At 48.0% G+C, this 26,728-nt stretch overlaps 1 protein-coding gene across 2 annotated transcripts in view; it reads right to left on the bottom strand.

Annotated features, from left to right (window-relative positions):
* The window catches only part of LOC134353277 (zinc finger protein 239-like), a 39,666-nt gene extending 14,323 nt beyond the window's left edge, over positions 1 to 25,343 (bottom strand). Inside the window, exons 1-2 of one of the 2 annotated variants that reach the window (XM_063061309.1) lie at positions 25,316 to 25,343; positions 14,734 to 14,784 (exon numbers count right to left, since the gene is read on the bottom strand). The gene's annotated coding sequence lies outside the window, so the exon portion shown is untranslated. The remainder of the gene's footprint in view (positions 1 to 14,733; positions 14,785 to 25,315) is intronic. The other variant, XM_063061308.1, reaches the window with a different exon arrangement.
* Positions 25,344 to 26,728: the final 1,385 nt, after the last annotated feature.

The raw sequence follows: 26,728 nt of genomic DNA on the forward strand, positions 1-26,728 counted from the left end.
TTTGTGATTCATGCACAAGCACTCCAAATTCCCTCTGCACAGCAGCATGATGCAATTTCTTACCATTTAAATAATAATGTGATCTTCCATTTTTCCTTCCAAAGTGGATGACCTTGCATTTGCCAACATCGTACTCTATCTGCCAGATCCTTGCCCCTCACTTAACCTATCTCTATCTCTCTGCAGACTCTCCACAATTTGTTTTTCCACCCAATTTAGTATCATCGACAAACTAAGATACACTATATCGTGAACAGTTGCAGGCCCAGCCTGACCCCTGTAGCATACCTGTCACCACTGATTGCCAACTAGAGAAACACTCATATATCCCAACTCTCTGCCCTCTATTGGTTATCCAATCCTCTATCCATGCGAATATATTACCCCCAACTCTAACGTGCAAGTCTTTTTATATGGCATCTTACGAACATCTTCTGGTAATTTAAGTAAGTAATATCCATCTGTTCCCCTCTACCTACTGCGCTTGTTGTATACTCAAAGAGCTCCAGTAAGTTTGTCAAACAAACTTTTGAATGAATGGATTCTTTCCGGAATCTGTTCTATGTCTGCATGATGGATCCATTTCTTTCCAGATGCCTCACTATTTCTTCTGTAATGATAGCTTCAAACATTTTCCCAACTACAGATGTTAAACTAACTGGCCTACAGTTAACTGCCTTTTTCCTACATCCTTTTTGAAACAGTGGCATGACATTTGCCTTCTTCCAATCCACTGGGACCTGCCCAGTGTCTAGAGAATTTTGGTAAATTATCACCAAAGCCTCTACTATAACCTCTGCCATTTCTTTCAGTACCCTGAGATGCATTCCATCAGGACCAGGGGACTTGTCTGTCTTTAGGCCCACAAGTTTGCTCAAAATTACCTCTTTAATGATAGCTATTGTATCGAGGTCCTCACCTCCCATCACAACTGTATCATCTCTCTTTGGCATGTTAGACGTGTCCTCCACCATGAAGATGGACACAAAATAGTCATTCGGACACTTTCTCATTATCCAATATCAATTCCCCTTTCTCATCCTCCAAGGGATCTATGTTCAGTTTGGCCATGCTTTTCCACTTTATATAATCATAAAAACTTTTACTATCCATTTTGTGCTAGTTTATTTTTATAATCCATCTTCCTTTCTTTATTGCTCACTTAGTGGCTCTTTGTTGCTTTTTAAAGTTTTGCTAATCTTTCAGTTTACCACTACTCTTGGTGACTTTGTACGCACGAGCTTTTAGCCTCATGCCTTCCTTTATTTCCTCAGTTATCCAAGGCTGGCTCTCCCCACCCTTACTGTCCTTGCTTTTAACTAGAATATACTTTAGTTGAGCACCGTGAGAAATCTCTTTGAATCTCCACTGATCCTCAACCGTCCCACCATATAGCCTGTGTTCCCAGTCTACCCTATCCAATTCCTCCCTCATCCCATTGTAGTCTCCATCGTTTAGGCATAATACACTGGTTTTAGATCAAACTTTTCCACCCTTCATTTGTACGAGAAGCTCAATCGTACTGTGATCACTCTTTCCAAGAGGATCCCTAACTACAAGATTGCTAATTTTATCTCTCTCATTGCAAAGGACTAGATCCAAGAGAGTCTGCTCCCTTATAGGTTCAGTAACATGCCATTCAAGATAGCTGTGGCATATGCACTCTATGAAGTCATCCTCAAGACTGCCTCGACCAACTTGATTCACCCAATCTATGTGCAAGTTCAAATCCCCCACAATAACTGCTGTTCCATTCTTACATGCCTCAGGTATTCCTCAGTTTATTGCCTGTGCCTCTGTAGTGTTATTATTTGGTAGCCGATAGACAACTCCCTCAGTGACTTTTTCTCTTTACTATTCCAAATCTCTACCCAGATGAATTCAACATTCTGCTCCTTAAATATTATATGGTGTCTTACTATCACCCTGATCTCATCCTTAATTAAGAGCACTACCCCACCTCCCTGTCTATCCTTCCACATTACCTGATATCCTTGGATATTTAATTCCCAATCCTCTCCATCCTGCAACCACATTTCTGTAATGGCAACTAAATCACACCCCTTTATAATGATTTGAGCCACAAGTTCATTGACCTTGTTACGAATACTACGGGCATTCAGATAAAGTGACTTTACACTCATTGTGCCTTTAAAATCTAATAATCTTTGTTTCTGATGCACTTAACTTTTCTGCACTCCTCCTTACTTTTTTTAAACTTTTGCTTTTACTTTATCTTTATCCACACTTTTCTCTTTTACTTTATCTATACTTCTCCAATCTGTTGAATCCCCACCCCACCCCCGCAATGCTTCACAACCAGAGAAAAAGTGGGAAATGAAGGCGTGAGAGAGTGGAAAATGATAAAGTGAGAGAGAGGGAAACAAGAGAGCGAGCGCGAGTAGAGCCAGGGACAGGAGCAGAGAAAGGTACCCAGAGGATAGGAGAATGAGTGTGACTGAGAGAACGAGATGAAATGGCACAGAGACTGCAATAGAGTATGGGTGTGAGAGTGAGGCAGAAAGTGTGAGAAAGCAGGATGGAAGATGCAAGAGAGGGTGTGAAATAAGAGTGAGACACAGAGGAAGAGAAAGGCAGAATGAACGTGTAAGCAGGACTGAGAGGGAGACAATGCCTGGATTTGGAGTGTGCAAGACTGTCAGGTAACCATGAGAGAATGGGACAGAGAGAGCGAGGAAGAGCAGGGCAGAAAGTGCAAACTAGAATGGGACAGAGAGAAAAGGTGAAGCAGAATGAGAAAGTGAGAGAGTTTGATCATGAGAAAGCAAAAATGAGATTCTGAGAAGGAAGAGGCCACAAGAGGGCCAATGGGTTTAGGGAAGAGGGAGCGCGGGGGACTGGGAAAGAGGGAGCGCGGGGGACTGGGAAAGAGGGAGCGCGGGGGACTGGGAAAGAGGGAGCGCGGGGGACTGGGAAAGAGGGAGCGCGGGGGACTGGGATAGAGGGAGCGCGGGGGACTGGGATAGAGGGAGCGCGCGGGACTGGGATAGAGGGAGCGCGCGGGACTGGGATAGAGGGAGCGCGGGGGACTGGGATAGAGGGAGTGGGCAGGAATGGAAAAAGTGAGCAAAAAAGAGCAGGAGTGAAGGGCATCACCAGAAGCAAAGTGTGGTCACAAGGAAGTGTGGGGAGTGACAGTAGGCCAATGAGTGAGTGAGCCTGGTAGTGAGACGACGCGTGGTGCCGGAGAGAGTGTGAGAGGGAATGAGACAGAGACTGCAAATGTGTGCAAAACAGAATGAGACAAAGAAAAAGGCAGAAGGAGTGGAGCAGGAATAAGATTGTGAGAGAGTAGTTTGGTATAACAGGGAGAGAGAGTGTGACCGAGAGTGAGGGGAACTGGGAATGTAGGACACTACGGCACAGCCCATCTCAACCATGGCAAACCATTAATCTGCCTAGTACCAGTGACCTGCACCTAGACTGTGGCCTTCCATTCCCCTCCCATCCATGTAGTCATAATCATAGAAAAGTACTGCACGGAAACCGGCTATTCAGCCCATCTAGTACATGCTGAGCCATTTAAACTCGCGAGTCCCATCGACCTGCACCCCAGCCATCGCCCTCCATACCCCTCCCATCCATGCATCTATCTAAACTTCTTTTAAACATTGAAATTGATCTCTTAAGCATCACTTGCGCTGGCATCTAATTTCACACTCTCACAGCCATCTAGGTGAAGATGTTTCCCCTCATGTTCCCCTTAAACATTTCACCTTTCACCCCCCCCGTCCATGACCTTCAATTGTGGTCGCATCCAACCTCAGTTGAAAAAGTCTGTTTGAATTTACCCAATCTATACCTCTCATAATTTTGTATACCTCTATTGAATCTCCTTTTAATCTTCTATGTTCCAAGAAATAAAACACAAACCTATTCAATCTTTCCTTATAACTCAGGTCTTCCAGTCCTAGCAACATGCTTGAAAATTTTCTCTGCACTCTTTCAACTTTATTTGCATCTTTCCTGCAGGTAGGTGACCATAACTGCACATAATACTTCAAATTACGCCTCACCAATGCCTTATGCAACTTCAACATAACATCCCATCTCCTGCACTCACTACTTTGATTTACGAAGGCCAATGCACCAAAAGCTTTCTTTACGACCCTATCTACCTGTGCTGCCATTTTCAATGAACTATCGACCTACATTCCCAGATCCCTTTGTTCTACCACACTCCTCGGTGCCCTACCTTTCGCTGTGTAAAACATCCCGTGGTTGATCTAACCGAATCGCAACGCCTCACACTTGTCGGCATTAAATCCCATCTGCAATTTGTCATCCCATTTTTCCAGCTGATGCAGATCCCTCTATAGGCCATGATAGCCTTCCTCACTGTCCACAAACCCCTCAAATTTTCGGATGCTATCCAAAACTTTGCTTATTGAGTTAACCACATAATCATTCTGTTCATTTATAAAGATGACAGACAACAATGGTTCCAACACTGACCCCTGCAGCACACCCTCAGTCACAGACCTCCAGTCAGAGGCAACCATCTACTACCCCACTCTCTGGCTTATCCAATTTACTACCTCATCTTAAATGCCAAACAACTGAACCTTCCTGACCACCCTCCCATGAAGGACTTTGTCAAATGTCTTGCTGAAGTCCATGCAAACAACATCCACTGTCTTTTCTTCAGCAACTTTCCTGGTAACCTCCTCGAAAAACTCTCTAAGATTAGTTAGGACATAAACATAGAACGTAGAATAGGACAGCACAGTACAGGCCCTTCGGCCCACAATGTTGTGCCGACCCTCAAACCCTGCCTCCCATATAAGCCCCCACCTTAAATTCCTCCATACACCTATCTAGTAGTCTCTTAAACTTCACTAGTGTATCTGCCTCCACCACTGACTCAGGCAGTGCATTCCACGCACCAACCACTCTCTGAGTCGAAAACTTTCCTCTAATATCCCCCTTGAACTTCCCACCCCTTACCTTAAAGCCATGTCCTCTTGTATTGAGCAGTGGTGCCCTGGGGAAGAAGCGCTGGCTATCCACTCTATCTATTCCTCTTATTATCTTGTACACCTTTATCATGTCTCCTCTCATCCTCCTTCTCTCCAAAGAGTAAAGCCCTAGCTCCCTTAATCTCTGATCATAATGCATACTTTCTAAACCAGACAGCATCCTGGTAAATCTCCTCTGTACCCTTTCCAATGCTTCCACATCCTTCCTATAGTGAGGCGACCAGAACTGGACACAGTACTCCAAGTGTGGCCTAACCAGAGTTTTAAAGAGCTGCATCATTACATCGCGACTCTTAAACACTATCCTTTGACTTATGAAAGCTAACACCCCACAAGCTTTCTTAACTACCCTATCCACCTGTGAGGCAACTTTCAGGGATCTGTGGACATGTACCCCGAGATCCCCCTGCTCCTCCACACTACCAAGTATCCTGCCATTTACTTTATACTCTGCCTTGGAGTTTGTCCTTCCAAAGTGTACCACCTCACTTCTCCGGGTTGAACTCCATCTGCCACTTCTCAGCCCACTCCTGCATCCTATCAATGTCTCCCTGCGATCTTTGACAATCCTCTACACTATCTACAACACCACCAACCTTTGTGTCATCTGCAAACTTGCCAACCCACCCTTCTACCCCGACATCCAGGTCATTAATAAAAATCACGAAAAGTAGAGGTCCCAGAACAGATCCTTGTGGGACACCACTAGTCACAATCCTCCAATCTGAATGTACTCCCTCCACCACCACCCTCTGCCTTCTGCAGGCAAGCCAATTCTGAATCTACCCAGCCAAACTTCCCTGGATCCCATGCCTTCTAACTTTCTGAATAAGCCTACCACGTGGAACCTTGACAAATGCCTTACAAAAATCCATATAGATCACATCCACTGCACTACCCTCATCTATATGCCTGGTCACCTCCTCAAAGAACTCTATCAGGCTTGTTAGACACGATCTGCCCTTCACAAAGCCATGCTGACTATCCCTGATCAGACCATGATTCTCTAAATGCCTATAGATCCTATCTCTAAGAATCTTTTCCAACAGCTTTCCCACCACAGACGTAGAGCTCACTGGTCTATAATTACCCGGACTATCCCTATTACCTTTTTTGAACAAGGGGACAACATTCGCCTCCCTCCAATCCTCCGGTACCATTCCCGTGGACAAAGAGGACATAAAGATCCTAGCCAGAGGCTCAGCAATCTCTTCTCTCACCTCGTGGAGCAGCCTGGGAAATATTCCATCAGGCCCCGGGGACTTACCTGTCCTAATGTATTTTAACAACTCCAACACCTCCTCTCCCTTAATATCAACATGCTCCAGAACATCAACCTCACTCATATTGTCCTCACCATCATCAAGTTCCCTCTCATTGGTGAATACCGAAGAGAAGTATTCATTGAGGACCTCGCTCACTTCCACAGCCTTCAGGCACATCTTCCCACATTTATCTCTAATCGATCCTACCTTCACTCCTGTCATCCTTTTTTTCTTCACATAATTGTAGAATGCCTTGGGGTTTTCCTTTACCCTACTCGCCAAGGCCTTCTCATGCCCCCCTCTTGCTCTTCTCAGCCCCTTCTTAAGCGCCTTTCTTGCTTACCTATATTCCTCAATAGACCCATCTCATACTTGCTTCCTAAACCTCATGCATGCTGCCTTCTTCCACCTGACTAGATTTTCCACCTCATTTGTCACCCATGGTTCCTTCACCCTACCATTCTTTATCTTCCTCACCGGGACAGATTTATCCCTAACATCCCGCAAGAGATCTCTAAACATCTACCACGTCCATAGTACATCTCCCTGCAAAAACATCATCCCAATTCACAGCCGCAAGTTCTAGCCTTATAGCCTCATAATTTGCCCTTCCCCAATTAAAAATTTTCCTGTCCTCTCCGATTCTATCCTTTTCCATGATAATGCTAAAGGCCAGGGAGCGGTGGTCACTGTCCCCCAGATGCTCACCCACTGAGAGATCTGTGACCTGACCCAGTTCATTACCTAGTACTAGATCTAGTATGGCATTCCCCCGGTCGGCCTGTCCACATACTGTGACAGGAATCCGTCCTGGACACACTTAACAAACTCTGCCCCATCTAAACTCTTGGAACTAATCAGGTGCCCATCAATATCAGGGAAGTTAAAGTCACCCATGATAACAACCCCGTTATTTTTGCACCTTTCCAAAATCTGCCTCCCAATCTGCTCCTCGACATCCTGCTGCTACCAGGGGACCTATAGAATACCCCCAACAGAGTAACTGCTCCCTTCCTGTTCCTGACTTCTGCCCATATTGACTCAAAAGAGGATCCTGCTACATTACCCACCCTTTCTGTAGCTGTAATAGTATCCCTGACCAGTAATGCCACCCGTCCTCCCCTTTTTCCACACTCTCTATCCCTCTTAAAGCACTGAAATCCAGGAATATTGAGAATCCATTCCTGCCCTGGTGCCAGCCAAGTCTCTGTAATGGCCACTACATCATAATTCCATGAATGTATCTAAGCTCTCAGTTCATCACCTTCATTCCTGATGCTTCTTGCATTGAGGTACACACATTTCAGCCCTTCTACCTTACTGTCTTTACACCGTTTATTCTGCTTCTCTTTCCTCAAAGCCTCTCTGTATGTTAGATCTGGCTTTGCTCCATGCACTTCTTTCACTGCTCTATTGCTCTGGGTCCTATCCCCCTCCCAAATTAGTTTAAACCCTCCCGAACCATGCTGGCAAACCTACCTGCAAGGATATTGCTCCCCCTCGAGTTCAGGTGCAACCCATCCAATCTGTACAGGTCCCACCTGCCCCAGAAGAGATCCCAATGATCTAAAAATCTAAAACCCTGCTCCCTGCACCAACTCCTCAGCCACACATTCAACTGCCACCTCCTCCAATTCTCACCATCACTGTCACGTAGCACTGGCAGCAATCCTGAGAACGCCACCCTTGAGGTCCTATCATAGACAAAGCTGTGCAGACTATTTGGATTGTCCGTCTATCCAAATGCTCATATATCCACTCCCTTAGAACACCTTCCAATAACTTTCCCACTATGAATGTCAGGCACATCAGCCTATAATTTCCTTGTTTATTCTAACAGCCTTTCTTAAACAGCGGAACGACATTAGCTATCTTTTAATCATCTGGTCACTAAGAATGACTTAAATATCTTTGCTAGGGTCCCTTCAATTTCTGTACTTGCCTCCCACAGAATCTGAGGAATACCTTGTCAGGCCCTGGGGATTTATTCACCCTAATTTGCCTTAAGACAGCAAACATCTCCTCCTCTGTACTCTGTATAGGTCTGTAACCTCGCTGCTGCTCTGCATCATTTCTATTGACCATGTGCCTGCCTTCTGAGTAAAAACAGATGCAAAAAATTCCATTTAAGATCTCCCCCATTTCTTTTGGCTCCACAGATAGGTCACCATTCTAATCTTTCAGAGGACCAATGTTGTCCCTTGCAATCCATTTTGTCTTAAATGTTGAAATCGACTCCACATCCACCACCTGCACTGGCAGCTCGTTAAGCACTCCCATTACCCTGTGAAGAAATTTCCCTCTCATGTTTCCCTTAAACATTTCACCTTTCACCCTTATTCCATGACCCCTAGTTGTAGCTTCATCCAACCTCAGTGGAAAAACCCTACTTGCATTTACCTTCTCTGTACCCCTGATAATTTTGCGTACCTCTATCAAATTTCCTCTCAATGTTCTAAACTCAAGAGAACAAGTCCTAACCTATTCAACCTTTCTTTGTAACTTAGGTCCTCAAGTACTGGCAACATCCTCATAGATTTTTTCTACATTTCCTTAATCATATTTACAACTTCCCAATAGGTAAGTGGCCAAAACTGGACATAATACTCCAAATTAGGGCTCACCAACATTTTAAATAATTTTAAAATAACACTCAAACCCTTATTCTCAATACATTGATTTATGAAGGTCAATGTGCCAAAAGCAGCTGTGATGACACTTTCAATGAATTATGGACCTGTATTTCCAGGTTCTTTTGTTCCACCACACTCCTCAGTGCCCTACCATTCACTGTGTAAGACCTACCCTGGTTGGTCCTCCCAAAGTGCAACATCTCACAGTTGTCTGCATTAAATCCAATCTGCCCATTTTTCCAGCTGGTCCAGGTCCTCCTGCAAACTCTAAAAGTCTTTTTCACTGCCATTGCACCCTCATTCTTGGTGCTATTTTCAAATTTGCTGATCTAGTTTATCTCATTATCATCCAGGTTATTGATAAAGACGACAAACAACAACCGACGCAGCACCAGCCCCTGTGGCACACCACTAGTCTTAGGCCTCCAGTCAGAGAGGCAACCATCCAATACCACTCTCTTGCTTCTCCCATGAAGCCAATCTCTAATCCAATTTACTACCTCAGCTGAAGTGCCAAGTGACTGAAGTCTTTGACCAACCACCCATGCAGAATCTTGTCAAAAAGCTTGCTAAAGTCTATGTGGATAACATCCACAGTCTTACTTCACCAACTTTCCTGGTAAGTTCTTTTAATAACTATACAAGTTTGGTTAGACACATCCTACCAAGCACAAAGTCATTTTGATTATCCCTAATCAGTCCATGTCTATTCAAATAGTATATGTCTGGCCACTTAGAATACCTTCCAAGAAATTTCCCACTATTGTTGTCAGACTTACTGGCCTATAATTTCCTGGCTTATTTTCAGAGTCTTAAACAGTGGAACAGTATCAGCTATCCTCCAATCCTCCAGGACTTCAACCATGGCTAAGGATGTTTACAATACCTCTGCTAAGGCCCCTGTAATTTCTGCACAGCCTCCCACAGGGTCTGAGGGAGCACCTTGTCAGGCCCTGGGGATTTATCCAGCCTAATGTGCATCAAGACAGCAAACCACTCCTCCTCTGTCACCTGTACAGGGTCCCCGATCTTGCTGCTGCCTTGTCTCACATCTATAGACTCTGTGACATTCTCTCAAGTAAATGTAGATGCAAAATATCCATTTAAGATATCCCTACCTCTTATGGCTCCATGCATAGAATACCACTCTGATCTGCCAGAAGACCTGTTTGGTCCTTTGCTATCTTTTTGCTCTTAATATATCTTTAGAAGCACTTAGAAATCTCTTTCACTTTGTCTGCTGCAGCAATCTCATCTCTTCTTTAACCTTCCTTCTTTAAGTGTTCTCTTGCATTTCTTATATTCCTGAAGTACCTTATTTGTTCCTACCTGCTTATACCTGCTATGCACTGCCTTTTTTTACTTAACCAGGACCTCAATATCTCTCAAAAACCGAGCTTCCCTTAACCTGTGATTCTTGCCTTTTATTCTGACAACTGGAGAGAGAGTGCAAGAGGGACAGGCAATCAGAGTGTGAGAGGGAGCAGGAATAGGAGTGCAAGAGAGTGGGTTCATTGAGATTGAGTGGGATTACAGATTGTAGAGAGGATGGGACTGCACGGTATGAGAGACAGTGGACAATAAGTAAAAGAGAACAGCGGAACAAGACCCACAAGATAGTAGGAGGCTGCATGGGAGAGCAAGAATGAATGGCCGTGTGTGGGAAAAGAGTGACATTGATGAGTGAAAACAGTGGGAGTAGGAGAGCGAGTATAGGAATGTGAATTGGAGAGTGAGGGAGAGCTTGGATGAGGGTAAGAGAAGGAGCTGCAGCGAGTGTGGGAGTGAGACAGTAGACCAAGAGTGGGACCACAGGGTGTGCAAGGGTGGGATACAGAATAAAAGACAGAACAAGAAAGAAAGAGGGATGTCTATTCAGAACAAAAATGAGGAAGAATTTCTTTAGCCAGAGGGTGGTGAGTCCGTGGAATTCATTAAAAGAAAGAGAGTGTAAGAAAGCAGGAGTGAGAGCAGAGAGCAAATGGGATTGGGAATGAGAGACAAGAGAAAATCTGCAGTTGCTGGAAATCCAAGCAACACTCACAAAATGTTGGAGGAACTCAGCAGGCCAGGCAGCATCTATGGAAAAGAGTACAGTTGATGTTTCGGGCTAAGACCCTTCAGCAGGACTGGAGAAAAAAATGCTGAGGAGTAGGTGGGGGAAGGAAGGGGAGAGAAAAACACAAGGGATAGGTGAAACCTGTAGAGGGAGGGGATGTAGTAAAGAGCTGGAAAGTTGATTGGTAAAAAAGTTACAGGGCTGGAGCACGGGGAGGCTGAGAGAAGACAGAAGGCCATGGAAGAAAGAAAAGGGGAGGAGGAGCACCAGAGGGAGGTGAATGGTAGGCAAGGAGATCAGGTGAGAGAGGAAAAAGGGCATCGGGAATGTTGAAGAGAGGGGTGGGAGCATTACCAGAAGTTCGAGAAATCATTGTTCCATCAGGTTGGAGGCTACCCAGACAGAATATAAGGTGTTGTTCCTCCAACCAAGTATGGCCTCATCATGACAGTGGAGGAGGCCATGGATAGACATATCAGAATGGGAATGGGAAGTAGAATTAAAATGGGTGGCCAGTGGGAGATTCCACATTTTCTGGCAGACAGAGCACAGGTGCTCAGTAAGGCGGTCTCCCACTCCATGTTGGATCTCACTGATATACAGGAGGCCACACTGGGAGCACCGGACACAGTATATGACCCCAACAGACTCAGAGGTGAAGTGTTGTCTCACCTGGAAGCACTGTTTGGGCCCCTGAATGGCACTGAGGAAGGAGGTGTAGAGGCAGGTGTAGTACTTGTTCCGCTTGCAAGGATAAGTACTAGGAGGGAGATCAGTGGGGAGGGACGAATGGACAAGGGAGTCACGTAGGGAGCGATCTCTGCAGAAATGTGCTTGGTGGTGGGATCCCATTGAAGATGGCGGAAGTTGTGGAGAATTATGTGCTGGATGCAGAGGCTATTGAGGTGGTAGGTGAGGACAAGAGAATCCTTATCCCTGGTAGGGTGGCTGGAGGATGGGGTGAGAGCAGACGTGCGTGAAATGGGAAATTCGTGAATTGAGGGCAGCGCTGATGGTGGAGGAAGGGAAGCCCCTTTCTTTGAAGAAGGAGGACATCTCCTTCATTCTGAAATGAGAAGCCTCATCCTGAGAGCAGATGCAGCAGAGACAGAGGATTTGAGAGAAGGAGTAGTGTTCTTACAAGTAACAGGGTGGGAAGAGGTACAGTTCAGGTAGCTGTAGAATCTGTGGGTTTGTAATAGACATCAGTAGATAAGCTGTCTCCAGAGACAGAGTAGAAAGATTGAGAAAGGGGTGGATGGTATTGGAAATGGACCAGATAAATTTGAGGGCAAGGTAGAAACTGGAGGTAAAGTGGATGAAGTCGACAAGTTGCACATGGGTGCAGCAAGCAGTACCAATGCAGTCAACGATGTCACATAGGAAAAGTGTGAGACGGTCACCAGTGTAGCACGTTCCATGACTGTTCCACGTAGCTGACAAACAGGCAGGCATAGTTGGGACCATTCAAAGAGCCCATGGCTACACCTTCTGTTTGAAGGAAGTGGGAGGAACCAAATGAGAAATTATTAAGAGTGAGGACAAGTTCCGCTAGGCGGAGGAGGGTAGTGGTGGAGCGGAACTGGTTGCGTCTGGTGTCTAGAAGGAAACAAAGAACTTTGAGGCCTTCCTGGTGGGGGATGGAGGTGTATGGGGACTGGACATCCGTAGTAAAAATAAGATGATGGGGACCAGGGAACCTGAAAGCATTGAAAACATCCAGAGCACACGACGGAAGGGACTGAACCAGGGGGATGAAAGAGTGAGGGGAAGGGAAGCTGTGAGGAGAGCACATGAAGGAGATGCAAGGAGAACACCAAGGGAGCTGGTGGGAAGGACCCATGATCGAATGGCAGCAGTACTGGGAAGATCTGCAAAGCTGGACTGTTGGAATGTGACAGTGTTGGACCACAGATTGGGCCAAACAATGGGACGAGAGAGTGCAGGGAGGTTACCATGAGAGCACATGAGAAACCAGGAATGAGAGAGTGTTATGGAGCTGTAAATAGTGCATGTGGGAGTTCAAACATGAGTCCACAGAAAGTGGGACAAAAAAGTGGATTCTAAAAGTGCGAGTATAAGCTGCAATGAGAAAACAAGAGGAACTGGGAACAAGTGTGGGATAAAGGAAGTGTCAGAGGAGTGGGATGGGGAGGAGGTGAGAATGAGAAAGAAGAAGCATTAAGATTCAGAGAGCAGTCAAAGATGGGGCAGGGAAAAGAGAGACAATAAAATTGAGGGAATAAGAGACACAATGGGAGAATGAGTGGGTTCGGGAATGAGAGACTGAGGGCAAATTGGACAGACACACAAGGGAGCGAGAGAGCATTGCCATGAGTACAATAATGACATGCAATTTGATTGTGAGAATGGATGTTTTTTTTGCCCAAGTCACGCCTGACAACCAATTAGATCGTGAGACCATCAGACATAGGAGGAGGATTAGGCCTTTTAGCCCATCAAGTCTGCTCCACCATTCTATCATGACTGATTTATTATTCCTCTAAACCCCATTCTCCAGTCTTCTCCCTTTAACCTTTGATGCCCTGACTAATCAAAAACCTATCAATCATTTTAAATATACTGAATGATTTTGGTCCACAGCAAACAGTGGCAATAAATTTCACAGATTCACCACCCTCTGGCTAAAGAAATTCCTCCTTATTTCTGCTCTAAATGGACGTCCCCCTATTCTGACACTGTGCCTGCTGGTTCTAGATTCACCCACAAGAGAAAACATCCTCTCCACATCCACTCTATCTAGGCCTTTCAATGCAATTTCCCCCTCATTCTTCTGCGTTCTAGTGAGTACAGGCCCAGAGCAAAGCACAAAATTCATCCTCTGAAAGATCAGAGTGGCAATCTATACATGGAGCCAAAAGAGATGGGTATTTTGCAAACACGAGGAATTCTGCAGATGCTGGAAATTCAAGCAACACACATCAAAGTTGCTGGTGAACACAGCAGGCCAGGCAGCATCTCTAGGAAGAGGTACAGTCGACGTATCGGGCCGAGACCCTTCGTCAGGCTTCTTCTTCCTAGAGATGCTGCGTGGCCTGCTGCGTTCACCAGCAACTTTGATGTGTGTTGGGTATCTTGCACCTGTATTTGCTCAGGAGATGGTCACAGAATCTATTGAGGCAAACAGCAGCGAGGTCAATAACCCTATACAGATTACACAGGAGGAGGTGTTTGCTGTCTTGAGGCAAATTAGAGTGAATGAATCCCCAGGGCCTGACAAGGTGTTCCCTCCAACCCTGTGGGAGGCTAGTACAGAAATTGCAAGGGTATTTAAAACATCCTTAGGCACTGGTGATGTCCCGGAGTATCAGCAGCCAACAAGAACAGGTCACCTTTATTCCGACTCTTTTCCTCTTGCCAATCAACCAATCTTCTATGCATGCTAGCATCTTTCCTGTAATAACATGGGCTCTTATCTTGTTAACCAGCTGTGAGAGGCTGGTTAACAAGTCAAAGTTACTTGTCAAATTAAAGAACAATCTAAGCAAGTGACATCGACTGACTCGTGAGGGAGCAGCAGCAAATGTGGGAGAGGGAATAACTGAGGGAGAACAGCATCACAGGTTGGGAAAGTGAATGGGACAACAGAGTTGTTGGGAGTGTGGGAGAGTAGGACTATGAAGATGGGGGGGGGGGGGAGACACAGATTGGGATAGAGAGTGGTACCATAGAGTCATAGAGTACCACAGCACAGATAGATGCCGTTCAACCTACGTAGTCGATGCCAAACTATTATTCTGCCTAGTCCTACTGACCTGAACCTGGACCATTGGCCTCCACACTTATCCAAACTTCTCCCTAAATGTCTGGAGACAAACAAAAGAAAATCTGCAGATGCTGGAAATCCAAGCAACACACACAGAAGTCCATGGAAGAAAGTGGGAGGAGCACTATAGGGAGGTGATGGGCAGGTAAGGAGATAAGGTGAGAGAGGTAAAAGGTAATGGGGAATGGTGAAGGAGATAATAATTCTCCATAATTTCCACCATTTCCAAAGGGGTCCCACCACCAAGCACATCTTTCCGTACCCCACCCCCCACACTTTCTGCTTTCCGCAGAGATCGCTCCCAATGCGACTCCCTTGTCCATTCATCCCTCCCCACTGATCTCCCTCCTGGCACCTATTCTTGCAAGTGGAATGTGCTACAGCTGCCCCTACATGACCTCCCTCATAATGATTCAGGGTCTTAAACAGTCCTTCCAGGTGAGGCAACACCACCTGGGAGTCTGTTGGGGGTCATCTACTGTATCCGCTGCTCCTGGTGTGGTATCCTGAATATCGATGAAACCCAACATAGATTCAGAGTCCCTACGCTTCGTCAACCAGAAAAAGCAGGATCTCCCAATGGCCACCCATTTTAATTCTACTTCCCATTCCCATTCTGAGATGTCAGTCCATGGCCTCCTCTAGTGTCGCGATGAGGCCACACTCAGGTTGGAGGAGCAACACCTGATGGAGCCTCCAACATGATGGCATGAACATCGATTTCTTGAACTTCCGGTAATGCCCCACCCCCTTCACTATTGCCCATTCCCTTTACCCACTCTCACCTTATCTCCTGACCTGCCCATCACCTCCCTCTTCTGCTTCTGCCCCCTTTTCTTTCTTCCACGGCCTTCTGACCTCTCCTTTCGGATTCCTCCTTCTCCAGCCCTGTATCTCTTTCACCAATCAACTTCCCAGCTCGTCACTTCACTCCTCTCCCCTCCTGGTTTTACTTACCACCTGGTGTTTCTTCCTCCCCTCCCCTTACCTTCTAACTCTAACTCCTCATCTTTTTGTCTCCATTCCTGGTGAAGGGTCTCAGCCCAAAATGTTAACGTTACTCTTTTCCATAGATGCTGCCTGGCACGCTGAGTTCCTCCAGCATTTTGTGCGTGTGTTGCTTAAATGTCTGGAGTATTGCATACAGTTCTGATATCTGGAGTATTGCATACATTTCTGATTGCCCCGCTATATTGAGGCTTTGAAGAGAGTGCAGAAGAGATTTACCAAGATGCTGCCTGGTTTACAGGGCATGTGCAATCACAAGAGGCTAGATAAACTTGAGTTGTTTTATCTGAAGTCTTGGAGGCTGAGGGGAGATCTGATAGGGGTTTACAAGATTATGAGAGCCATAAATAGAGTGGACAGATAGTATCTGTTTCCCAGGGTTGACATGTCTAATACCGGAGGGAATGCATTTAAAGTGGGAGGGAATAGGTTTAAGGGGGATGTGAAGGATAAGTTTTTTACTCAGAGAGTCATGGATGCCTGGAATGCACTGACTGGTATGATGGTAGAAGCAAATACATTAGAGGCTTTCAAGAGATATTTGGATCGGTACATGGATGTGAGGAAGAGGGAGGGATATGGGCATGGTGTAGGCAGGAGGGATTAGTGTTTGGGTGTTTCTGATTTACTTTTTAGCTGGTTAGGCACAACTCTGGGCCAAATAGCCTGTTCCTGTGCTGTACTGTTCTATGTCTGTCTGTGTTACAATCAAACCTGTATCCACCACTTCTAACAGCTCATTCGACAGTCTCACTGTCATCTGAGCAGAGATTGCCCTCAGGTTCCCCATAGATATTTCATATTTCACTCTTAATAGATATTTCATATTTCACTCTTAACCTATGACCTCTAGTTCTAGTCTTAACTCAATCTCAGTTAAAAAGCCTGCTGGTATTTGCCCCATCAAAAACACTCATAATTTTGTATACCTCTAATAAATCTCCCCTCATTCTCCTAAATCCATGGAATAAATTTCTAACCTATTCAGCCTTTCCCTATCTCAGGGCCTCAAGTTTTGGCAAGATTGTAAATGTTCTCTATACTTTTTCAACCTCATTGATATCTTTCCTGTAGATAGGTGACCAAAAATACACACAGTACTCCAAATTTGGCCTCACCAATGTCTTATTCAAGTTCAACATAACATCCCAATTCATATACTCAATACTCTGATTCATGAAGACCAATGTACCATAAGCTATCTACCTATCTTCGATGCCAATTTTAAGGAATTATAAGTTGTATTCCAGAGAGACTTTTGGGGAGGGAGTGGAAGAGAGCATGGGGCAGATACAAGAGTGAAACTGAATGGCAATAAAGGAGGGAGATGGAACACAAATGCAAGCGTGAGCTGCTCTGCCTGCACAGCATGACTACTGGGCAATGAGAGAAGCAAAGAGTAACCCCGAGTGTGAGAGAAGAGTGTTGGAGAGTGAGTGCATCTGGCAAGGGGAGTAAGAGGAAGCTAGAGCAAGAATTCGCGAGGAAGCTACAGGGAGAATCTGAGACGAAGAGGCAACACAAGAGTGTGGGAGTGAGCGGCACTGAGAGAGAGGTGAGAACGACAGACTAGGACAGCAAAAGGGGCTCAGATTGCATGAGAAATCAAGAATGTTGAAAGTGAGAAAGTGTTGCAATGATAGGATGTGAAGAGTAGGAGAGCGAGCGGGACTATGAATGCGGTACTGAGGGGATCTGGAAACAATGGAGCAAACAGGCTTTGGTGTGAGACAACATGTGGAGCAAGAGAAAAGGCATGAGAGAGGAGCAACGTGAGTATTGAGGGAGCAAGAGAGGGTAGACAGATGTGTAAAACTATACAAAAAAAAGTGTGCATCAGGAAGAAAAAGAGAGATCAAGAAAGCAAGAGGGTATGAGTGTGAGAAAGCAAGAGTGAGTGGAGCTGGAGAGAGTATGCAAAGGGAGAGGCAACAAAAGGGGGGATAAAAGGTGGAGGGAGGTAGAAGGGGTTAGCAGAGGGAGAGAGGAGGAGGAGAAGGAGAGGGGGAAGGGGAGGGGGGAAGGGGGAGGGGGGAGGGGGGAAGGGGGAGGGGGGAAGGGGGAGGGGGGAAGGGGGAAGGGGGAGGGGGGAAGGGGGAGGGGGGAAGGGGAGGGGGGAAGGGGAGGGGGGAAGGGGAGGGGGGAAGGGGAGGGGGGAAGGGGAGGGGGGAAGGGGGAGGGGGGAAGGGGGAGGGGGAAGTAAATGAGTGGTGCAACTGGGAATGTGAAAGTGAGAGGAGGCAACAGCAAGAATGTAAGAGGGAGCTGCAGTGAGCAGACAGTGGATACTGGAAGTGAAAGGAGCAGGGAATGGTGGAGCAAGGGGGGTAACAGCCGAGTGAGAGGCAGCGGGAGTGAAACAGTGAGGGGCAGCGGGAAAATAAGAGAGGGGGAGTGGGAACAAAAGAGTGAGGGGCATGGGGAAGGTAAGGGGAATTGAAGGGAAGGTGGAAGGGAACAAGGGGGAGGGTGAAGGGGAACAGGAAGGGGATGAGAAGAGAGGGAGGAAGGAAAGTGGGGGGAGATGGAAGGGGAAAGGGAGGGTAGAGGGTTGCGGAGAAGGAAGGAGACGGAAGGGGTAATGTCATGGAGAGGAGGGAGAATGGGAATGAGGAGAGGAGGAGGAAGGGGAAGAGAAGAGAAGATGGAAGGAGGGTGATGGGGAAGGGTAAGGGGAGTGGAGGGAAAAGGGGAGAAAGGAGGAAGGGGAAAGGGAGAGGAAAAGGAGAGGAAAGGGAAGCGGAATAGAAGGGAAAGGGGAAAGGAAGATGGAAGGAAAGAGGAATAGGGAACGAGAGAGGAGGGGGAAGGGGAGGAGGGGGAAGGGGAGGAGGGGGAAGGGGAGGAGGGGGAAGGGGAGGAGGGGGAAGGGGAGGAGGGGGAAGGGGAGGAGGGGGAAGGGGAAGGGGAAGGGGAGGAGGGGGAAGGGGAAGGGGAAGGGGAAAGGGAAGGGGGAAGGGGAAGGGGGAAGGGGAAGGGGGAAGGGGAAGGGGGAAGGGGAAGGGGGAAGGGGAAGGGGAAGGGGGAAGGGGGAAGGGGAAGGGGGAAGGGGGAAGGGGAAGGGGAAGGGGAAGGGGAAGGGGAAGGGGAAGGGGAAGGGGAAGGGGAAGGGGAAGGGGAAGGGGAAGGGGAAGGGGAAGGGGAAGGGGAAGGGGGAAGGGGAAGGGGAAGGGGAAGGGGAAGGGGGAAGGGGAAGGGGAAGGGGAAGGGGAAGGGGAAGGGGAAGGGGAAGGGGAAGGGGAAGGGTGAAGGGTGAAGGGTGAAGGGGAAGTGAAGGGAAGAAGAGGAGAGAGGAAGAGGGAAAGGGAAAGAGAACAGGGGAGAGTCGGGGGAAGGGGAAGTAGGAAAGGAAAGTGGAATGGGAGGGAAAAGAGAAAGGAATAGGGAAGGAAAGAGGAAGAGGGAACAGGAGAGGGGAGGGAAGGAGAGAGCAGGAGGGAAGAAGAGAGGGGAAAGGGAAGAGAAGGGGAGGTGTAGAGGAGGGCAAGGGGAGGTGGAGAGGGTGGGGGAAGGGGAAGTGAAAAGGGATGGGATTGGGAAGGGGAGGGGATAGAGGAAGGGGAGGGTGGGGGATGGGAAGGGGAGGGGGAAGGGACGGGGAAGGGGAAATGGGGGAAGGGGAAGAGAGAAGGGGAAGGTGAGGGGGAGGGGAAGGGGATGGGATGGGAGGGAGAAGAGGAAGGGGTGGGGAGGGGGAGGGGAAGTGGATGGGGATGGCAGGGGAGAGAAGTTTGTAGGGGAAAGGGGAGAGAAAGAGGAAGGGCAAAGCGTGGAGGAAGAGGAAGGGGAGAGGGGGCGTTGGGGAGGGGGTGTCGGGGACTGGAGGGGGAAGGGAAGAGAGTGGGGAAGGGGGGAAGGGGGAAGGGGTACATGAAGGGGATGGGAAGAGAGGGAGGAAGGAAAGTGGGGGGAGATGGAAGGGGAAAGGGAGGGTAGAGGGTTGCGGAGAAGGAAGGAGACGGAAGGGGTAATGTCATGGAGAGGAGGGAGAATGGGAATGAGGAGAGGAGGAGGAAGGGGAAGAGAAGAGAAGATGGAAGGAGGGCGATGGGGAAGGGTAAGGGGAGTGGAGGGAAAAGGGGAGAAAGGAGGAAGGGGAAAGGGAGAGGAAAAGGAGAGGAAAGGGAAGCAGAATAGAAGGGAAAGGGGAAAGGAAGATGTAAGGAAAGAGGAATAGGGAAGGGGAGGAGGGGGGAAGGGGGAAGGGGGGAATGGGAATGGGGGAAGGGGGAGGGGGAAGGGGAGGGGGGAAGGGGAGGGGGGAAGGGGGAGGGGGAAGGGGGAGGGGGAAGGGGAGGGGGAAGGGGAGGGGGAAGGGGAGGGGGAAGGGGAGGGGGAAGGGGAGGGGGAAGGGGGAAGGGGGAAGGGGGAAGGGGGAAGGGGAAGAGAGGAGGGAGGAGGAGGAGGGGAGGAGGGAGGAGGGGAGGAGGGGGAGGGGAGGAGGGGGAGGGGGAAGGGGGAGGGAAGGGGGGAAGGGAAAGGGAAAGGGAAAGGGAAAGGGAAAGGGAAAGGGAAAGGGAAAGGGAAAGGGAAAGGGAAAGGGAAAGGGAAAGGGAAAGGGAAAGGGGAAGGGGAAGGGGAAGGGGAAGGGGAAGGGGAAGGGGAAGGGGAAGGGAAAGGGGGAAGGGAAAGGGGAAGGGAAAGGGGAAGGGAAAGGGGAAGGGGGAAGGGGGAAGGGGGAAGGGGGAAGGGGGAAGGGGGAAGGGGGAAAGGGGAGGGGGAAAGGGGAGGGGGAAAGGGGAGGGGGAAAGGGGGGGGAAAGGGGAGGGGGAAAGGGGAGGGGGAAAGGGGAGGGGGAAAGGGGAGGGGGAAAGGGGAGGGGGAAAGGGGAGGGGGAAAGGGGAAGGGGAAAGGGGAAGGGGGAAGGGGAAGGGGGAAGGGGAAGGGGAAGGGGAAGGGGAAGGGGAAGGGGAAGGGGAAGGGGAAGGGGAAGGGGAAGGGGAAGGGGAAGGGGAATGGAAGGGGAAAGGAGAATGGAAGGGGAAAGGAGAAGGGAAGGGGAAAGGAGAAGGGAAGGGAAGAAGAGGAGAGAGGAAGAGGGAAGGGGAAAGGGAATAGGGGAGAGTAGGGGGAAGGGGAAGTAGGAAAGCAAAGTGGAATGGGACGAAAAGGGAAAGGAATAGGGAAGGAAAGAGGAAGAGGGAACAGGAGAGGAGAGGGAAGGAGCGAGCAGGAGGGAAGAAGAGAGGGGAAAGGGAAGAGAAGGGGAGGGGTAGAGGAGGGTAAGGGGAGGGGAAAGGGAGGTGGAGAGGGTGGGGGAAGGGAAAGTGAAAAGGGATGGAATTGGGAAGGGGAGGGGAGGGGGTAGAGGAAGGGGAGGGTGGGGGATGGGAAGGGAAGGGGGAAGGGACAGGGGAAGGGGAAATGGGGGAAGAGGAAGGGGAAGGTGAGGGGGAGGGGAAGGGGATGGGATGGGAGGGAGAAGGGGAAGCAGTGCAGAGGGGGAAGGGGGAAGGGGATGGGAGGGAGAAGAGGAAGGGGTGGGGTGGGGAACAGGAGGGGAAGGGGATGGGAGGGAGAAGAGGAAGGGGTGGGGAGGGGGAGGGCAAGGGGATGGGAGGGAGAAGAGGAAGGGGTGGGGAGGGAGAAGAGGAAGGGGTGGGGAGGGAGAAGAGGAAGGGGTGGGGAGGGGGAGGGGAAGTGGATGGGGATGGCAGGGGAGAGAAGGGTGTAGGGGAAAGGGGAGGGGAAGAGGAAGGGCAAAGCATGGAGGAAGAGGAAGGGGAAGGGGGTTGGGGAGGGGGTGTCAGGGAGTGGAGCGGGAAGGGGTGAGAGTGGGGAAGGGGGAAGGGGATGGGGATGGGGATGGGAGGGGAGAAGGGTGTATAGGAAAGGGGAGGAGAAGAGGAAGGGAAAGGGGAGGAGGAAGGGGAAGGGGAGGGAGTAGGGAGAGGAGGGGGTAGGGAGAGGAGGGGGTAGGGAAGGGGAGAGGAGTGGGAAGGGGAGAGGAGTGGGAAGGCAAAGGGAAAGGTGCGAGGGAGGTGAAGGGGTGGGGGAAGGGAAAAGGGAAGGGGATGTGGAAAGGGTGGGGAGGGTATGGGGAAGTGTGAAGGGAAGGGGAGGGTGTGGGGAAAGGTGAGGGGGAAGGGGAAGTGGAAGGGGATGGGAGTGGAGAGAAGAATGTAGGGGAAAGGGGAGGGGAAGAGGAAGGGGTAGGGGAGAGGTGGGGTTGGGGAGAGGAGGGGAGGGGAGCAGTGGGGGAAGGGGAGGGTGAAGGGAGAGGGAGGAGGGAGGAGAGTGCAGGGGGAGGGGACAAGAGGGGAAGGTAAAGGGAGTGGGAAGTCAAGGGGAGGGTCAAGGAGAGAGGATGGAGAAAGAAGGAGGGAGAGGAGGAAGTTGAAGAGGAGAGAGGAGATTGGAGGGGGAGGGGACAGGTGAAGGGACGGGTAAGGGGAGCTGTGGGGAAAGAGGGTTTTCTCTTCAACAATGAGCCAATATCAGTCAGCTTCCAGTTTTCTGGAATATCCCCACTGGGTAATGACAAAGAAAATATCTCTGGAAGGATCAAGGTCCACTGTGATTTCATTCCTCGTCTATAAGTTTTGGGGATGCACTCCGGTAGATGCAAAGCATTTGCTCACCTTAATATACTTCATGGCTGTGGACATCCTCTTCCCCATCAAATGCATATGATCCAAGACCTCACTGCTTATTCCCCTTATCTCTTTGCCATCCATGATATTCTCTTTGGTAAACACCGACAGACAACATCACTAATCTCAGCCAACTCCTGTTGTTCCACACAGACAGTTCTGTTGGCATTATAAGGAACTATCTCTCCCCAGTCTTTCCTTTACTGTTCATACCATTGAAAAAGCTGTTAGGATTATTTCTAAATATTTCATCTCATCATATCCATATCATACCTATTTTTGTCCTCATGGTTTCTCTCTTAAATCTGGTCTTAAGGTCTTTATATTCATTGAAGTATTCATTTTCCCCAGCTGCCTATACTTGATGTCTGATCTTTTTTTCCCTTAAGCATCCTCGATACCTCTTGTCAGCTAGGGTCCCCTCTACTTGATGTACTTTCATCCTGAGCAATTGGTTCCTATATCTATTGTATGAGGAAACTGTCCTGGATGTATTCCACAAATTCTGCCCCATCCAGGCCCTTTGAACTCTGGGTGGCCCAGCCAGTTCAGGGAAAATTGAAGTCTTGCACTCACACTACCTTGCTATCCTAACAACTCTGTGCCATTTCACAGACACAGTAACTATTCCAGTTTCCACTGATTGCTGAGGGGTCCATATAACCCTACCAAAGGGAACACTCCCTTCTTATTTGTAAGGTCTACCCCAACAGTCTTAAGAATGGCCTCTTTAAGCACTGTTCTCCTGCCCACCCTTATCAGAAGGCAACCCTTACTTGTTCCTCTCTCAGACCTAAAGCTTCAATATCCCAGAACACTGAGCTGCCAGTCCTGCCTTTCTCACAACCACATTTCCTGTTATGGTCACAGTATTCCATTCTGTAGAATTTGCCCACCCTCCTTGTTCAGCTACGTGCATTTTAACTTAGAATGGTAGTCCTATCTGCTATGACTATCCTTGCTGCTAGGATTACATTCTTGCTGCTTCTCACAAACTTTGCTATCTCCAGTCCCACTCCCTTCTGATCCAGTTTAAACTCTCCATGGTGGCAAAAGCAAGTTTCCCCGTGAGGATCTTGGTTCCCTCCTCCCATGCACGTCACCACTACCCCTGAAGAGATCACAATGATCCAATAAGCTGAATCCTTGTCCCCTGCATCGGTCCTTCAGAGCATGATTAGTTGCCAAATCCACAAAACTGGTGAGATCCAGTTGAGTCAAGTGCATAGAAATAAGGTGAGATTGTACTATAGACCCCTCTAAAGTGGAATTATAGCAAGTGGGAGTTAGAAAAGTTAATATCCAAGAACATTGCAGGTAGCTGTAGAAATAATAGGGTTGTGATACCAGGTGACTTGAACTCTTCTAAAATTGATGGGACTGCCATTGTGCTGAAGAACTGGATGGAGCAGAGTGTGGCCAGGAAAGATTTCTCAAGCAGTAGATGGATGACCCTACAAGACAGAGGATAAGATACAGCTTTTTCAATGGGAAAAGAGGTTGTCACTGGGGCAGCAGCGGCCATAATACTATTAGTTTTAATATAGTTAAGGAAAATGATAGGTCTGCTCTATAATTTAAAGTCCTAACTTGGTGCAAGGTTAATTTTGATGGTATTCAACAGGAACATAGGATGATTGGGAAAGTCACACAGGAGGTTTTTTAAAAGTGAAGGTGGTGACAACACAATCTCAATCTCCTGAGAATGTAGGCAAAGAATGGAGGATAGAATTTAACCCAGATAAGTGCAAAGTAAATATTTTGGGAAATTCGTGCAGGGTAGGACAAATAGAGTAAATGATAGCTCCCTGTGGAGTGCTGTTGAACAGAGAGACCTCAGGGTAAAAGTACAGTCATCTTACAGCTCTATAAGACAATGATAAGCTATGCCCTGAATACTGTGAGCAGTGCTGGGCAGTTTAGCCATAAAAACTGATGTGATTTAAGCTATGGAGAATGCAGGAAAGATTCACAAGAACATTGTCAGACTGGAGGGCTTGAGTTATAAGATGAGGCAAGTTATAAGACTGTCTTCCCTAGGGTGAATGAGGTTGAGAGGTTTATAAAATCATGAAGCATAGGTAAGTTGGATGGTCACAGTCTTTTTCCCAGGGTGGGGGAGTCTAAAACTGGAGGACAAATGTTTAAAGTGAGAGGAAAAAGATTTAAAGAGGATTTGGTAGGCAGGTTTTCCAAACTTGTGATGATGTGTGTGGTAACACATTTGTGATGATGGTGGTGCCATATTGAACGAGCTGCTATGTAAGTGGTAGAGACAGGTACATATGCAAAGTTGAGAAGAAATTTAGACAGGTGTACTGTAGAAAACGGTTACGGGCTCAATACAGGCAAATGGGACCAGCTAATGTAGACAATTTAGTCAGCATGGACGAGGAGGGTCAATGAGCCAGTTCCTATGTTCTGTGGTAGAGGAGGCAGGATGAGAGTAAATGGACGTGGATCTGAGGGATTGTAAGGGGAAGAGGTGCAAAGGTGATGAGAAAGTGAAGCGAAGAGATTAAGAGGTGGGTAGGCATCGGTGGAAATTGGAGGATGGATTAAAGGGGTCGCTAAGGGAGCACTGGATCACTGCACTGAGAGTTGATGATGGGAGATGTGCCTGGGGTAAAGGTCGTTGGGATAGTACACGGGGTGCTGATGCTGGGGTGGTGGTTGCGGAGGGGTCGTTGTGATAATGCAAGAGTTGTTGATGGGGGTATGTGGGGTTTTGGAAGCGTGGTGGGATGCGAAGATGAGAATGAGGGTCAGCTGGGGTTGCGGCTGTCCACAGGGTAACAGTGACCGATGCGGGAGCAGATGCTAATGGAGGAGTTCATAGGATGGAGTGGTCGGGTCTTTGGGATGTAACCGGGAGGAGGTGATAAGGACCTCGACGAGTGGCGGTAATGCACCATTAAGCTGGATGCCAACCGCCGTAAAACAAGATACAGGACCTCGACGTAAACTCACCTCCTCTCCGTTCGGGCCGGACAATCGGAGGCAGGACATCCGTTTCACAGAGCCGCGCTCCGTCTGGCCGACGTTAGGTCCGCCCACGTACATTCTAACCAATCAAATCATAGCACAAGGTGGAATCATCCGTCAATCAACAGCGGGAAAGCGTGAGAATGGGAGAAAACAACGGTGCCAAGGGGATTGAAATGAACAGCAAGAGAGAGAGAGAGATTTGGGGCACTCAGTAAAATAGCCCGAATCATGTGGGCTGGGGTGGAAGAGAGATTAAAAAAATCAGTAAGTGGAGACTGTGAATTGGACGGAAATGATTTAGAAAGGGAATCGAGGTTTGGCAAAGGGAGGAATGTCGTAACACCAGGAAGGATGAAGGTGGGGAAAAAGTAGACGGTAGTGAAGAAAGTGAGGGAGTGACGCAAAGTCAAAGAGGGGGAGAAAAGGATAGAAAGACGAGTGTGAGAGGGGGGGAGACAAAAAAAGTGAGTGAAGAAGGGGGCCAAAGGCGGGAGCAACAGCGGAACGGGGCAATAGAGTGAAGGTGAAAAATACTCAGAGTGATTGCGGAACAGGAAATTCAAGAAAAGAATCAGAAACGAGGAATTGTAAATGAACATCAATGGCTGGAAAAATATTGCCAATCATTAATAGATGAAATGGTCGAATATTTATGAAAGCGTAGCATAATTTCAGAATCATATTACTGTTTGTATACTTTGTTTTTCGGGACCCAAATTAGGCAATTAGCTTAGTTATATGAAAAAGAGTTATGTTTCAGTAGATTATAATTTATTAAAGATGCAACGAGCAAGCCAGATAGAAATTCAGATTTGGATTTCTGAGAATAGGTTTCTGAACAAAGTAGGGCCTAAAAGTAAGCAGTACATTGGTGTGACTGGGAGTAAGTTAAAATAAGTTTAGTTGAAGGCGACTGGCATTTACAATCTATATCAATTTTACTGGAGACCAATTGTAAAAAAGTTGACCCTCAATGTTGTGTTGAACGAATTAAACCAGTAACTAAATGCCTAAATAAACTAATCCCTTCAGCCAACTCAAGGTGCATATCCCTCCATTCTCTGCTCATTCATGTGACCAAGGAACATTTAAACACTTCTATTACATTTGCCTCCACTAACACCCACGTTCCAGATACCTACCACCCTCTATGTAAACTAAAACATGCCCTGCTCATCTCTTGAAATTGATCCACCTCACTTGAAATGCAAGCCCAAGTGTTTGACATGTCAACACTGGGAAAAAGATACTGTCCATCAGCACTGTGCCTTCATAATCTTATAAACATCCATCAGATCTGCTCTTGGCCTCTGTGGCTCCAGAGAAAACAACCCAAGCTGGCCAGCCTCTCCTTGTAGCAATTGAACTCCAATTCAGGTAGTGTCCTTCTAAAGT

Source organism: Mobula hypostoma, chromosome 10 (genome assembly GCF_963921235.1).
Source record: "Mobula hypostoma chromosome 10, sMobHyp1.1, whole genome shotgun sequence".
NCBI lineage: Eukaryota > Metazoa > Chordata > Chondrichthyes > Myliobatiformes > Myliobatidae > Mobula > Mobula hypostoma.